Source organism: Maniola hyperantus, chromosome 22, assembly GCF_902806685.2.
Source record: "Maniola hyperantus chromosome 22, iAphHyp1.2, whole genome shotgun sequence".
NCBI lineage: Eukaryota > Metazoa > Arthropoda > Insecta > Lepidoptera > Nymphalidae > Maniola > Maniola hyperantus.
In genome coordinates, this window is record NC_048557.2 from 8,481,581 (window position 1) to 8,498,553 (window position 16,973).

The 16,973-nt window shown below is 35.7% G+C and overlaps 1 protein-coding gene across 1 annotated transcript in view; it reads right to left on the reverse strand.

Moving 5' to 3' along the window:
- Positions 1 to 14,685: 14,685 nt before the first annotated feature.
- The window catches only part of LOC117992854 (uncharacterized), a 31,458-nt gene continuing 29,170 nt past the window's right edge, over positions 14,686 to 16,973 (reverse strand). The window contains exon 2 of the mRNA XM_034980563.2: positions 14,686 to 16,973. This exon is cut by the window's right edge and continues 875 nt beyond it. The gene's annotated coding sequence lies outside the window, so the exon portion shown is untranslated.

Sequence of the window (16,973 nt, forward strand, 5' to 3'; positions counted from 1 at the left end):
ACAACGAAGTGATCCTATAAGGGTTCCTTTTTCTTTTTGAGGTACGGAACCCTAAAAACCGGTCAAGTGTGAATCGGACAAAGTTACGGTAAATAGCTAGTTTGTTGTGTCTGGTACAAAATTTGTGGTCCCATAATCTTGAGTATCAAGTGGTGATGAAATTGTGATTTGTAATCATTCCCGCGCCAAGGGGCGCCATCTTGTTATTTTGTACTTTTTTTTTTAGTTTTTAACAATAATTGTTTTGTTATTACTATACGCACATCACATCTGCCGATTAATATTAATGATGGAGTTTAAAAAGCCATTACTCATGGCTATATTGATTTCCGTTGATAAGGGGTTAAACTTAATTAAATTTCAGGTCGATCCGTCCAGTAGTTTGAGCTGTGCGTTGATAGATCAGTCAGTCGGTCAGTTAGTAACCTTTTCCTTTTATATAATACTAGCTGATCCCCGCGGCTTCGCCCGCGTAGATTTAGGTTTTTAAAGATCCCGTATAGCCTATGTCACTCAGGAATAATGTAGCTTTCTACTGGTGAAAGAATTTTTAAAATCGGTTCAGTAGTTCTAAAGATTACCCCCTACAAACAAACTTAACGACATTACCTCTTTATACATATATAATACAACGGGCCGTGCAGCAGAAATCGTAATATTTTAATTTCGCCATAACTTCAAAACCAAACGTCCAATTTTAATCATTCAAAGACCAAATATTATCTCCATAAACTGTTCTTAGTGATGAAATCATTTATTTTGATAAGGATTAATAGCATGAGTAAAATAAACGCGTTTAAATGTAGTCCAAAAAAAATTCAAGATTTTTAAATAAAAAAATGGTTGCTGTGCCTCACTCGACATAGATGGGTATAGTGTGTCGCGGACTTTTTTGTAGATATTTATAAGATCTACAATTAATTAGAACATTTTATGGTTCTATCTTTTATAGTTTAGGCAGCGTACGCAAAATAAGTAACTTTTCTGGTTGATTTTTTACACCTTGTGTCCGAAAAACCCAAATATCTTACGGAACCCTATTTTTTTCCAAAATAAAATATAGCCTATGTTACTCGTGGATAATGTAGCTTTCGAATGGTGAAAGAATTTTTAAAATCGGTCCAGTAGTTTTTGAGCCTATTCAGTACAAACAAACAAACAAACAAACAAACAAAGTTTTCCTCTTTATAATATTAGTGTAGACAACGGGCCGTGCAGCAGAAATCGTAATATTTTAATTTCGCCATAACTTCAAAACCAAACGTCCAATTTTAATCATTCAAAGACCAAATATTATCTCCATAAACTGTTCTTAGTGATGAAATCATTTATTTTGATAAGGATTAATAGCATGAGTAAAATAAACGCGTTTAAATGTAGTCCAAAAAAAATTCAAGATTTTTAAATAAAAAAATGGTTGCTGTGCCTCACTCGACATAGATGGGTATAGTGTGTCGCGGACTTTTTTGTAGATATTTATAAGATCTACAATTAATTAGAACATTTTATGGTTCTATCTTTTATAGTTTAGGCAGCGTACGCAAAATAAGTAACTTTTCTGGTTGATTTTTTACACCTTGTGTCCGAAAAACCCAAATATCTTACGGAACCCTATTTTTTTCCAAAATAAAATATAGCCTATGTTACTCGTGGATAATGTAGCTTTCGAATGGTGAAAGAATTTTTAAAATCGGTCCAGTAGTTATTGAGCCTATTCAGTACAAACAAACAAACAAACAAACAAACAAAGTTTTCCTCTTTATAATATTAGTGTAGACAACGGGCCGTGCAGCAGAAATCGTAATATTTTAATTTCGCCATAACTTCAAAACCAAACGTCCAATTTTAATCATTCAAAGACCAAATATTATCTCCATAAACTGTTCTTAGTGATGAAATCATTTATTTTGATAAGGATTAATAGCATGAGTAAAATAAACGCGTTTAAATGTAGTCCAAAAAAAATTCAAGATTTTTAAATAAAAAAATGGTTGCTGTGCCTCACTCGACATAGATGGGTATAGTGTGTCGCGGACTTTTTTGTAGATATTTATAAGATCTACAATTAATTAGAACATTTTATGGTTCTATCTTTTATAGTTTAGGCAGCGTACGCAAAATAAGTAACTTTTCTGGTTGATTTTTTACACCTTGTGTCCGAAAAAACCCAAATATCTTACGGAACCCTATTTTTTTCCAAAATAAAATATAGCCTATGTTACTCGTGGATAATGTAGCTTTCGAATGGTGAAAGAATTTTTAAAATCGGTCCAGTAGTTTTTGAGCCTATTCAGTACAAACAAACAAACAAACAAACAAACAAACAAACAAACAAACAAACAAAGTTTTCCTCTTTATAATATTAGTGTAGATTTAGATTTTAAAAACTTTGTCGATAAAATACTGTAATAGGAACCAAATTCCCAGAATCTGATCATTAAAAAATCGTGTGTTGTAATAAATTACAGTGTAACGTGTGCTATCATAGTTATCAATCTATATACAAGGCAGAGTGTATGTCTGTATGCATAAATTAAAACTGTTAGAGCGACACCTCTGCGGGATAGCAGTACGTACGACCATGTACGACTACGGGCACGTTCCAAACGTTAAGGCGAAGACTCACTATAATACTCTAACAAATCGATCGGTTGGTGTCTCAAAATGGTTAGCGCCCACTGAGATTTTTGCCTCTATCATTTGTATGGGATTACGTAACAGAGATAGCGGTATAGGTACTTACTTCTTTCCGCGGATAGAGAATACGTTGGATAAATTATTTTTGTCTGGTGGGAGGCTTCGGCCGTGACTAGTTACCACCCTACCAGCAAAGCCGTGCCGTCAAGTGGTTAAGCGTTCCGGTACGATGCCGTGTAGAAACTAAAGGGGTATGGGTTTAATAATAACTGCCATATTATATTCCTTCCAGGTTAGCCCGCTTCCATCTTCGACTGAAATTCACTGTTTTTGTTAAATATTCCGAGCCATTCCATATACATAACATCACGATGTATTCTGATAATATATACAGCATAATTGTGTCTGCATCTTTTAGCTATATTTAGCACTAGATAAATATAGTATTTGAGCAGGTAAACATAGATATAACTTGCAAGTCCACATGGCCTATAAATGGTTTTTATTATTCTTTCTCGATTTGAAAACAGGGATGGCTTTCCCGAATTCTCATTCAGTTAAAATTAGATAAAACTTACTCTATTTACGACATTGACATTTCAATACAATATATTTCGTAAAATTGAGGAGATTTTATTTGCTGGCAGCCTTTGTTCTACAACTACGTTCCCCTGTGAATGTCATTCAAGTGCCAAAAGAGCCTTGTCGTACTGTACTACTACGAACTATATAACAGTTCGAAAAAACGCTAGACGTTGGGGTAGAAAGGTGCTAGAAAGGCGACCTCACACCGAAAATAGTAGCGTTCGCATGTGGACAGGCTACATCAAACCAGTCGCAGGCAGCCGCTGGATTTAGACTTAGCGTGGCTTGGCGTATGGAAGTCTCTACAAGATACCTATGTCCAGCAGTGGACATAGGTACGTCTTTCGATTGATAATGATGAATGAAGTAGGAAGGTAAGTCGTCGCCTTAAGTGGATATTGGGGCCGATTCTCTGATACACAATCTCTAAACTAAACTAAAATGGCACGTCTAAATCTATTGCTATCCCTTTCATAATGTTGCTTGCGGAAAAGGATAGCACTCGATTTAGACCTGTTAATTTAGTATAGTTTAGAGATTGTGCACAAGAGAATCGGCCCCATTGTCATTCGGCGCGTGCGCATCGCACAGAGGGCGCTGATAGCATCGCGCATCTGCCATCGCGCGGCGCACCCCCATCGGAGCCAGATAACGAAATTACTACTAATTGTCTCTCTATCTACTCCCAACGGTTACGCTTGACTGTCCGTTGATAGTCAACATAAACATTAATGAACACATCTTCTAAATATTTAAAAGGAACAGGTGACTGACTGACTGACTATCTATCCAGCTCAAACTACTAGACGGATTGGGCTGAAATTTGTCGTGAAGATAGCTAATATGACTAGGCATCCGCTAAGAAAGGGTTTTTGAAAATTCAACCCCTAAGGGGGTGAAATAGGGGTTCGAAATTTGTGTAGTCCACGCGGATTAAGTCGCGAGCCTAAGCTAGTTTTTTATAAATAGGTAATCTTACTTTTGACTTACTGACTGACATTATATTATTATATGTATTATACGCACTCCTATTATTTATTTATTTTTTAATAATCGGTATAAAGGAATATTAATTAGGTACATGTAGAAACTTATGACTAAAAATTTTATATTTACAAAAAATATACGCCACCCAAATGGTAATTTATGGGCATCGTGCCCAATACACTGGCGCTATTACCTCGCTGAATGGCAAGGCGAAATAAGCATCAGCTCTTGGGTCACCAGACGCGTGGATCAGCTTTTGGGACACGACGTTTTTAAAAAAGACGCACTCCTAGAATATGTAATGCTCTTGGAATGCTATTCTGGTTTCGGTTCTCCCCTCCAGCTACTACTTACTTAAATTGGTACCTTCAAAAGAAGAGTTGCAGCATAATTCGATATTCAAAACCTATTAGGCTTGCTTTGAGTGCAGCGCAAGCCTATAAAAACCGTAAACTCTGAAATGTAAATTGCGAAATCACAATTTTCTAGACCCATCAGTTTGTGGTATCACAGTCAATTCCCTATTTCTTCTATTAAAAAAATAATAATATACAGATAATAAATAACCTAATTTCCTCTAATGCCGGGGTCCATTTGAGTATTAAAGTATTATTGGTTGGTAAATTGCGGGCATTGTATGCAGATGCGGCGCGCGGAGCGTGCGCGGGCGCACTGTAATTTGGACGTTTAACTTGCATAGAAAATGGTAATTCTAATTCCTTCATTTATTTTATTAGCACCAGGAACTGTAATTTTTTATTGTATATATTGAACTGTAATAGAGGTTCATTTTATTGAAAGCTTTTCTATGCTCTCGTATTCCTTCTTCTCCTTGCCTTCGCCCTTCGGTCTTGCGTCGGCCCCTCAATTACGTGGCTCCCTCGAGATATCACCTTCTTCACGTTTTGCGCATTTTTCCCTATTGGCCCAACGTCTCGGGCTTCGGGGGGTCTCTTTCCTCCGATCTTGTAAGTGATCAGTACTTTCTCTATGCTACTCACGTTTTGCCTAACAATATGGCCGAAGTAGTAGAGCATCCGCCGCAGACAAATGTTGGACAGCTGCATCTTGATTTTTAACGTATTTAAAATCGAGACGGTGGTCTTATGCTCCGTCCAGGAAATGTTGAGCATCCGTCTCCAGCACCACATTTCGAAGGTATCAATCCTTTCCAGTCGGCAGATTTAAGGGTCCATGTCTCGGCTCCATATAAGAATATGGAAAAACAAGCGTCTGGACCAGATGTCACTTGGTCCATTGCGAAATGTTCTTGTCTCTCCATATTTTAGTCAGGTGGGACATGGCACTTTTCAATCATTGATCATCATCATCATCATCAACTGATAGACGTCCACTGCTGGACATGGATCTCTTAAATTGTACCTACTTAATAATTATAAAAACAGTTAAAATGTGCCCGATAAAAAAAAACTATAATAATACAATATGGTGTCTTCCTTCATTCAGGGTAGTAATTATAATTTTACAGTAATCAACCTAACGATCAGTGTCGAGGTGAGGGTGATCTACCCTGCATACCTCGACACACATTTTATACCATCTGGGCCGGTGCAATGTCATGCTAATTAAAAAGTTACATTTCTTTATTAGGACCGGTGGATATTTTGGAGAAATGACGTAGGACATAGATAGCTACAATAGTTTTTGATACGCTTTGACTAGTTTTTGATACGAGTTAAGGTTATACCTTTACCCGTATCAAAAACTAGTTCTATCTAATTTTAATCCAAAATAGCTGTGCCCTGTGGTTTGATGTGGTCTCTAATTTGATCACGTAGAGTAACGCCAAGCATCTCTACATCTCTCGCTGAGTGACTCTAAGCTTTCTTATTAGCCCTATAGTTAGTGACCATGTTTCGGATCCATATGTCATCACTAGCAAGCCATAGCCCACGAGCCCTATAACAACTAAGTATTTATTTAACGTTGTGCGGGTGAAGCCACAGACACATGCATAGTTTAACATAATTTAGACAGTTACCTTTCTACGCGCGTGCCCGAATAATATTATCCTAATTAATTCCACCAGGTGGCGCGGCAGATGGACTCGATATCTGTTGATCATGGATACATCCCTGATGACACGTCATAATGTTGTGGTCAGGGAGTAGATTGGGATGATTGTCATATCGCACCCCTGTATCAACACTGTTTCAACTAAAAAAAAAACACTTTCAAAAACTAATAAAAACTGATATATTTTGAAATTTCAGAAGTAATTTAAAGAAAATAAAAGATTTAGAAAGAGTTATTGTGTTTTAAATTTGAATATATTCCCATATTCGCGTAATTACTACTACGGTTCCACTTCCATACCATTAGACAATTATATTTTTTTGGGTACCAAGTCATTTGTTTCAATCTTCAATTGACCAGACACCATTTCAGTGAATTATTCTATGTGATGTCAAGCCATCATACATTTTAGTAATTAATAAAATTATCCAATACAGTAATGATCTTTATACGGCGCTTACCGAAACCGAGCTTATTTTAATATCTCTATCTGTGATCTAAGACAATGGGGTCACACCCTCCACCAGGTGAAGGTATACTTTACTGGTTCTTAGCCATCTGGTGAAGAGCTAACAAGAAAATAGAAGTGTACAAAAATTATGTTTTAAATTTTTTGTAGCACTGTGTGACCTAAACAGTCCTAAGTAAGCCTTATATATCACGGAAAAGACGGAAGAGGCTTAGATACGGGCTTAGGTTAGGTCACAGGACAACCAGCTACCCGCAGACAGACTAACCTAAGCGCTAGTTCAGACACGGCGGGAACGGCGCGATTATAGAATCGCATGGAAATCGCGCGGATCTTATTTATATGAGTTCGTAAGTAATCGTTCAGACATAACCGCGAGGTTAATCAACCCGCGCGGTTACCGCAACCCAACCGCCAGAAAATAGAAACGCGCGGGGCGTTTCTATTACTCGAGTCTCGAAGTAAAGATACTTCGAGTTCGCGTTCAGTTGCATTGCGGGTACCGCGCGGTTAGCACGTCACAGCTCGTGAGTTCGCTATGGATCGTTTCGACACTGAACTATTTATTGATGAAGTGGAAAAGAGACCTGCAATATGGGATCTTCAGTGTGAAGATTATACTCAAATAAAATTATCAAGAACCGAGCTTTTTCTTTTTCTATTTTTCCTATTTCTTTTTTTGTTTTATTTAAGGAGCAACTACAGTAAACACACTTCTTCGTCGACCTCCATTTTCAAACTGACGTTATCCCCGCACGAAAATCGCATAATAACCGCCGGTGTCTGAATAGCATCACAATTTTGCGCGTTCAAACCGCGCGATTCGTAAACGCGCCGAATTTTACGAAACTTGGTACAGAGATAGCTTGCATCCCGGGGACGGACACAGGCTACTTATTTTATTCCGGAAAATTAAAGAGTTCCCACGGGATTTTAAAACCCTAAATCCACGCGGACAAAGTTGCGGGCGTCACCTTGTACTTATAAATTTGTTCTAGGCGTTTGTTCTAGGCGCCGCTGACCGCCCCGCAAGACGCACCCGCTCTCACCCGGGCCGCAGACTAAGTCTAGATAGTCGCGCCGTTCATTAAAACGCACATTACTCCGAAAAGTTAGAGGTGCATGCCCGGGATCGAACCCCAGACCTCCCAAATAGGCGGCGGAGGTCTTAACCACTAAGCTACCACGGCTGGTTTTTCATGTAGTTTCAAACATTCTTAACTCTATGTAAAGGTGTCTTTACACGGAAGACGCTAGGGTTGTTACAAAATTAGCTTTTTTCCAATTAAGCAACCACCTGGAGCCTTGGGTCGTGCCTTACCCTAAGACGTTTGAGGGTTAAGGGTAATTTATGACCCTAACGGACCTCCTTAGTAGGCATTTTAAGGGTTGAACGTTTCGATTATATAAATTTCATAGTAATTGATGGGTTATAAATTACAAAAAGGTGGGACGATAGCCTCAAACTTCTCTAAAACATGTTTTATGAATTAGGAGTGATTTACTGGTTTGAAAGAATCTGAAAATACTAATAGTTTTACTTACCTACTTAAGTACTATTAGAATGAAAACCACTTTGATATACTTTAGAAGGCTTTTATTCAACTGTTCACATAGCAATAACTAATTAATTATAAGAGCATAAGCCCAAACTCCTCTTTCTACGCGCCATTTCCGAGTGACGTTTCACATAGATTCCCTACTCCACAGAGCAACGCCACAGATTAATACAATCACCTAGTTTTTGCCGTCTCAGTACTTAGTTAGTTGCTGTTGTTGTTGTTAGTACAATCGTACTATAATGGCGACGTCCAGGGTGGACAGATGTCAGACGACATCAAAGGAGTCGCAGGGAGCTGCAGGATTCAGGCGGTGCAAACCGTGGCTTAAGAAAGTCCCTACAAGAGACATAATATGTCCAGCAGTGGAAGTTTATCGGTTGATAATGATGATGACGACCCTACAATCCCTACAGTCCAGTCCCTACAAAAGACCTATGTTTGTTAGTTGCTTTGTCCTTCAATCACACCGCAACGGGGCACGGATCAGCGTTATTTTTTGCATAGGTAGATATAGTTAAAGACTAACCCTCTAACAAATAAACCTGGAATAGCGGTGGAATAGTTATACTCTGTTTTGTCTTTTTTCTTCAAATGTCAAATTACTGATGACAGAGAAAGACAAAACAGAGTATAACTATTCCACCGCTATTCCAGGTTTATTTGTTAGAGGGCCAGAGAGTAATATAAGCCTACTTTTGATCCCTGAAAATCAGAGTTTCCACGAGATTGTTTAAAAACCTAAAATCACGTGGATGAAATCGCGGGCGGCAAATGCGAAAATGTGTCTGTCTGTCTGTATGTCTGTCTGTCTGTATGTCTGTCTGCTAGCTTTTCACGGCCAAACGGTTTATTCGATTTGGATGAAATTTGGTACAGAGTTAGCTTACGCCCCGGGGAAGCAAATAGGCTACTTTTTATCCCTGAAAAATGAAAATCAAAGAGTTCTTACGGGATTTTTAAAGGCCTGTCTGATTAACCGATTTATACGAGATTTGTTAGAAAGGTAGCTTGCATTTCGGAAATTGACGTAGGCAATTTTTATCCCGGAAAATCAAAGAGTTCCCACAGGATGTTTTTTAAAACCTAAATCCACGCGGGCATCCTTTAGTAATAAATATTATAATGAGAAACTGGTGCGTGCAATTTTAATAAGTATACGTATGTATACAATACAGTAGATAGGCAATAGTTAGGTATCCCCTCTGTATGACATGTAAAATTTAAATGACTGTTTTTATTTCTATTTGTTCTCTTGTTTTTGTATGACTTAATTAATTTACTTTTTGAATATTATATAATTTTAAAGATTTTGTAATTTTTATGTACTTACTAAAAATTTAACTGTAATGTAATATTAAAATATTCATACACCAATATTCTAAGGTAGAATGCATAAGGCTCGCCAACTAATTTTATAACCATGTTATGTCACCTGCATTCTTATGAATAAGTTTATTATTATTATTATTATTTATTATTATTAGGTATAGAACTTATTTAGTTTAGCCCTTTTTGCATTTAAGTATAGGTACTTATCTATACTTATCAATGCTTATTGCAAGTTTCCAAACTCTGTTGTTGTCTGGTTTTTTTACAAACCGATGCGTAAAATTTATGCCCAAAGCTGCATTTTAGGGGTTTTTGTGGGTTTCGTTTATTCAGGAAGGATGTCCGTTCCTGATAAATGAGTGAATTATGTAAATTTTGTCATCAGAGGACCCTTTTTATTTATTTTTTACTGGCATACTTACGCCAATACGTGAGCTGCACGCAAAATGTCACAAGAACCGAAATATAAAATAGATAGGTTCTAGATTAGTTTATAGTAGGTACCTAGTAGTAGTTCTATACCTACGTACTTATTAAAATTGCACGCACCAGTTTCTCATTATAATATTTATTACTAAAGGATGCCCGCGTTGATTTAGGCTTTTTTTTAAAATCCCGTGGGAACTCTTTGATTTTCCGGGATAAAAATTGCCTACGTCAATTTCCGAAATACAAGCTACCTTTGTACCAAATCTCATATAAATCGGTTAATCAGACAGGCCTTTAAAAATCCCGTAAGAGCTCTTTGATTTTGCGGTATAAAAAGTAACTTATGTCACTCTCCAGCCAGGTATTTAACTATAACGATCCGTTGCTCCATTGCGGCGTAAATGTAGGTACCACCACAACAAACCACTGGGTGTCTGGTGCACTTCGACCGTCTGCTGTGCCAGATCCTTCTTTCCACGCACATGCAAACTGTGGAACCAACTCCCATCGGCGGTGTTCCCACTATTACCACATGGGGTTATTTAAGAGACGGACCAACAAATTCCTAAAAGGCCGGCAACGCATCGGCGGTTCCTCTGGTGCTGCAAATGTTCATGGGCGGCGGTAATCACTTAACATCAGGTGACCCGCCTGCTCTTTTGCTCGCTATCTCTATTAAAAAATCAATAAACAAACACTTTCGCATTTTATAATACTTAATATGGGAGTGAGGAAGTGATTAGTATGGTTTTTTTTTTTGATTGAATAGTTTTAGTTTTAATAATATATACATCAATAATTTTTCAATCAAAAAATTACATTACAACAATAACAAAACTATAATAATAATACAGATAAAATTAGAAGTAACATCATTTTTGAAGTCGGTTATGATCCAAAGGTACCAGATGCGTCATGCACACGTAGCTACAAGGTGCAGAACAGACAATGCCCAATCAAAACCGTGCCAGCCGCGCATGCGCCGAACGCAGTTTGTTATCATTAGCCTATTGTGCACGAATTAAAAACGTAAACATGGATTTTATTATGAAGTCCCCTATGATATCTGATTTTTAGGGTTCTGTACCTCCAAAGGAAAAAAGGAACCCTTATAGGATCACTTTGTTGTCTGTCTGTCCGTCGTGTCTGTCAAGAAAACCTGTAGCATACTTCCTGTTGACCTAGAATCATGAAATTTGGTAGCTAGCAGCACATTATAGGTCTTATAGCAAGTAACAAGTAAAAGAATAAATCCGAAAACAGTGAATTTTTGGTTCCATCACAAAAAAAAATATTCATGAACAAATAATGTGTAGGCATAGCTAACTATTTATTTTTATTTTTATGCAAAGTAGTTTTTGATTTATCGTGCAAAATGTCGAAAAAATACGACTGTAGTAGGTACGGAACCCCCGGTGCGCGACTCTGAATCGCACTTGTCCGGTTTTTATTTAGTAATTATTCATAATTTAACTAAACCGGTGTTAATTTGTTGCGCAATGCTCGGAAGAAAAGCACCTACCTAATTTACAGGTCTAAAAGTGGTGACACCATTTCCACAAAAAGAGGAAAAAGAAAGATCTGGAATGTTTTTCAAGCTTTCCTTTATTTAGTTTTTAGATTTTGTGAATGATATTAAAATAAGCAGAAATACTTTAGCCTACTTACACGTTTTAATTTCAAAGTTTTTATAATGAAGTACCAACTATGTTCTTGGCAGAAAATAAATGTCATTGTTCCTGGTAGATTTTAAAATAGGATAATATGATACCTATTATTATAAGTTTCATCTACACTTCTACACTATAATATTATAAAGAGGAAAACTTTGTTTGTTTGTTTGTTTGTTTGTTTGTTTGTACTGAATAGGCTCAAAAACTACTGGACCGATTTTAAAAATTCTTTCACCATTCGAAAGCTACATTATCCACGAGTAACATAGGCTATATTTTATTTTGGAAAAAAATAGGGTTCCGTAAGATATTTGGGTTTTTCGGACACAAGGTGTAAAAAATCAACCAGAAAAGTTACTTATTTTGCGTACGCTGCCTAAACTATAAAAGATAGAACCATAAAATGTTCTAATTAATTGTAGATCTTATAAATATCTACAAAAAAGTCCGCGACACACTATACCCATCTATGTCGAGTGAGGCACAGCAACCATTTTTTTATTTAAAAATCTTGAATTTTTTTTGGACTACATTTAAACGCGTTTATTTTACTCATGCTATTAATCCTTATCAAAATAAATGATTTCATCACTAAGAACAGTTTATGGAGATAATATTTGGTCTTTGAATGATTAAAATTGGACGTTTGGTTTTGAAGTTATGGCGAAATTAAAATATTACGATTTCTGCTGCACGGCCTGTTGCGAAGTGGGCGTCACCAAGGCGGGGGTGCGCGTGCGGGAGGGGAGTTTAGATCTATGAGTAAGGTACCCGCGCGGCTCCCGTAAATGACGCGGTTCGAAAATTCCACCCGAGCGAAGCCGGGGCGGGTCAGCTAGTAAAAAATATTTTTTGAACAGTTGCAAATACCTTACTCTTAAATGAAACAAGTAAACGTATGAAACAGCCTACTTACTAACATAGTCATTAGCAATTAATTTTATTAGTTACTAACAAAATGGATGTAATATCTGAAATAAAGATGATTATTATTATTATTATTAAATTATGCCGTGACTTAGTTACAAACTACAAAGTAGGTAAACTTGAAGAAAGGAAACTTCCGAAAAAACTACTTATTTATTTACTCAAAAGCGTGTCCAGACTCGATGGGTACTTTTTATATTTAGCTTTTTGCATTTCAACTTGCTTTGTTATTTTATTCTTGCTTTAGGTAGGTAATTATCTTCTCTCCGAAGACAAATGATCTTATTCGAGAGTTTTTGCATATAAATGATTTAAGTATTCAAAACCCATTAAAAACCGCATTAATTGGAGAATTGCGTATTGTCATAATAACAAAGTAAACCATAAACACGAAGTTCCAGATTTCCATGCACTCCCTGACTTTAGGATGAATAGGTAATTTGGTCAAATGTTTGTCATGTTAACTTGTCATATTTTAGTTTAGACCATGAGAAATGATCTTATGAAGTGTTTTGCATATAAATGTATCATTAGGCTGACATACATAAATGTTATAATGCCTGTTAATAAAAGATTTTTAAAAAAAAGTATCATTAATGGCAGCCCTGATTGGACGATTGTTATACACCTTTTACTTGGAATTGGAAGCTATTGTTGTAGGGTTGGCACGCGTTTATATTTTTTGTTGGAAATTTAATCAAGTTTTTGTCTACATTAAAAGTTAAATTAACTTCAATAAAATGCTCATTCCGAAATCAGAATGCATTAATTATTTATTTACCTTTTGACATTCGGCAATTTTTATAAAACAAAGTAAGTAAGTACAAAAATAAACCTACATATTGATAACCTTTGATTTTCCGGGATAAAAGTAGCCTGTGTCACTCTCCAGTCTTTAACTATGTATACCTACCTACTGCAAAAAATCACGTCGATCCGTTGCACCCCTCACGCCTTCCTATCTATCTTCTCCACTCCTGTCTCGCTGGCGAATAAGTTTAGAATAGAATAGAATTTTCGAAGGAGTGCGTGGGATTTTCGTGAACGGAGTTCAATCATGTAGTCGAGGTTTGGTACATTGGTAAATGGTATTACGATATTAATTCACCATCAACAGTTCCTAAAAACCAGTATTCAATAAGTAGATCTAGTATTGAAGAGTTGGAACTTGGAGTTTAATAATTGTGTCTATGTTTGGCATTTAAAATCAAACTCGAGACTTAATTTTAAATTTATAAACCAGAACCCCCGTGCTTCCCACTGCGCCACGAAGTCGAGTTCAAAAGAAAAAGGAGATTAAAATTAGATGCTCCTTATGTGAAATCAATAGCAAAAGTGGCTTCTTATAAATTGTGAATGTATTTTGCCTTTAAAATTTATAAGAGTAAATTTTAAAGCAGTCGCTTCTGCTGTTGATTTGAAACAAGGCCGACAAGGTGTTAACGCTTACTTCGATCAATTAAATGAGGGACTTTCTAGGGCGTATTCATAGATGGTGCTGTTCTTGTCCGTCAAAAGGATCGCAAAATTCCGGCTAGAAGACCAACACCGAGGTATCGTGAATACCCCGCGCCCTACCCGGGTAAGGAAGCTACGCCTCGAGAGTCGAGACTCAAATCTACTCGTGTGACTCAAGACCCGCGTACCTACTCCCGCTTGGCCTTCTGCCAATCGGAGAAGACCCTGTCGTCGTCAATAGGTACCTACAGTCAAAAATTTATAATATTTTGATTAAATCAAAATGTTATACTAGCTGATGCCCGCGACTTCGTACGCGTGGATGTAGGTTTTCTTAAGCTTCGGTCGATCGTAAGAAGTGCTATGTTGAGTTTCGTAGGCGTTAGTATTTTAAAATAATAACAGTAAAGTACATATGCTTTACTAGAGTTACAATTATTTTTGATTTTAGTAAGTAAATAGTTTGTTATTTGCAACGCTGTTGAAGCTGGTCTTATACTAGTCTAGTCACAGTCTATATAAGAAACTTTTGTGTGATAATTGTGAAATAAGTGAGACAATTTTCTTTGAAATGAAACAAACGCAGTTTAAATTAATAAAATGTTTTATTAATATTAAGAAGTATATTATTATAACACTTTGTTTTATCATATTATGTTAAGTAGTTAATTTAATTTACATACGTTTGGATTTCAAAATTGATCCAGCTCAATAAAAATACATACGCAAAAATACCTAATGGTAAAACTTGTGTTTTATTCATGGCTAAAACAAAGTGTAGGTAGTTAGGTAAGTACTACCTATGGTAGATATTAAACATCAATTAAACATTCGGTGGTTATAATAAATTACTAATTAGAGCGTTAATAGGTAGATGGGCCTCACTTTTACAATTTATCGCCGCTTTGTATCATAGCGAATACGACTCGGACGACTCACAGTGACATAAAATCTTAATCTTGTGTAAATTAATAAATGACATAAATGAAAACTTATTTTATTTATTTTATTTTTAATTTTCATGTGCCGAAATTGTAGTAACATAGTTGTAATAAATTAAATTATATTGGAAATGCTTATCTCCGAACAGAAATTAACTTACAAGTTCTCATGAGAATAATAATTATCATGAGAATAGGGGCCAAACATTTTTGACATTTTTGTATGTAGGCTGGCATTGTGAACGAATCGCCATTTTTGTTTTAATCATTAATGAAACTTGTATATTCAGATTGACTTATCAATGAACAAAAAATGACATATAGGATCCCATTATTGAGATACTTGGACTTAAAAATCCAAGAAGTAGGTCTACAAGTTTAATTGTGCGGTTAAAAAACACAACGGCGGTTTGCCCACTATGCCAAAAGCCCACAAAAGTGACGTCACAATTTTTTAAAGATTTTGTATCCAGTTGCGAATTTAATATTATAAACTGATTATAAAGTCCAAATCATAAGGCCCCACATTAAAAGCAATAAAAAGCACTATAACGGTGGTATATTATTTTGTTAGTGGTGTTTGCGTTTGGTTTTTATCGGATCAAAAACACTTATTAATAAAATCTATGAAAGATACTAAATATAAATACTAAATGAATTTTACTAAATATAAATTAAAAAATACTTCAAATACAGATAGAAAAACTACGTAATTGAACTAATAATGTTTTAAATTTATTTTGAAAGTTATAGATATAATTATTTTATGCTTTTATTTCAGCGATTTTTCATAGATTTTATTAATAAATATTACAGAAGAAAGGCGACATCTGATCACTTTAGAATTCTAGTAAAATATATTAATTATATTATTAATGATTAATAATAACATACACTTTAAAAAATGAAAGAAAAACAAATCCATTTTATTACTTGTTATTTTACAATTGTACGTTGTTTAACATATTACTATATTTAAAGGTGGTAAATAACTACAGGGTCTAAGGGTAGATTATCATTTTGAAGTCACTGTTTTTTAGAGTTTAAAAGTTAATAAAACTAAGCCTTTTATTACCCCGCCTTGGGTTGGTCCGGCGGCGATTAGCAAGTTACACATAATATTTTTCTTTTTAAAAAGAGATCGTTTATTCAGAACCTCAAGATTCTGAATGAACGACGTCTTTTTAAGAAATCACCAGGCCATTATTATAAATCAACTAAAGTTTTCGACTCAAATTCGGTTCACGAAAAAAATTTACGTGCACAATAACAATTTTGTATGAAGACTGAAGAGCTATTAAGTATGCTAGCGGATGACACCATGTGGCCCGTATGTTGTAACCCTTAGTAATCTGTAGTTGAATGAAATACATTTTGCACATTTTTGGAAAATCTAATCTTAACCTAACTTATTCCTAAGCATATTATTAGGAAGCTTTTACATTTATTCATGCGAAGTTTAAAAATATTGCAGAGATCACAGACTAGATTCTACATTAAAAAAACTTAATTATTGTTCTATTTAATGGACGAAACAATTTTTGCTCTTGACTTTGAGAAATATTTTTCCAGGCAAACGCCAGGAAAATCTTTTTCATCAAGTTCATATTATTTATTAAAATGTCACACGTAATTTGTAAAGGTCAAGGCATAATGCGACAGAGATCAAGCACAGCGTTGCGTCGCGTCAAAATCTAGTGATCGATATTGTACATTGCATAGCAATTTTTTTAATCTCACTCTAACGCCGCAGTATACCTGTGATTGTAACTTATTAAAGTAGTGATTTTAACTTTAGTTTTAATAATTTTACATCTTTACGTAATAATAATAATCCGTAATCACGTAACGTTTTTTCGCCTGGCAATTTTAGGCATTACATTAATCGTTTCTATGCATTGGTTGTTTTTAAATTCTGTTTTGTACGTATTCACAAAGA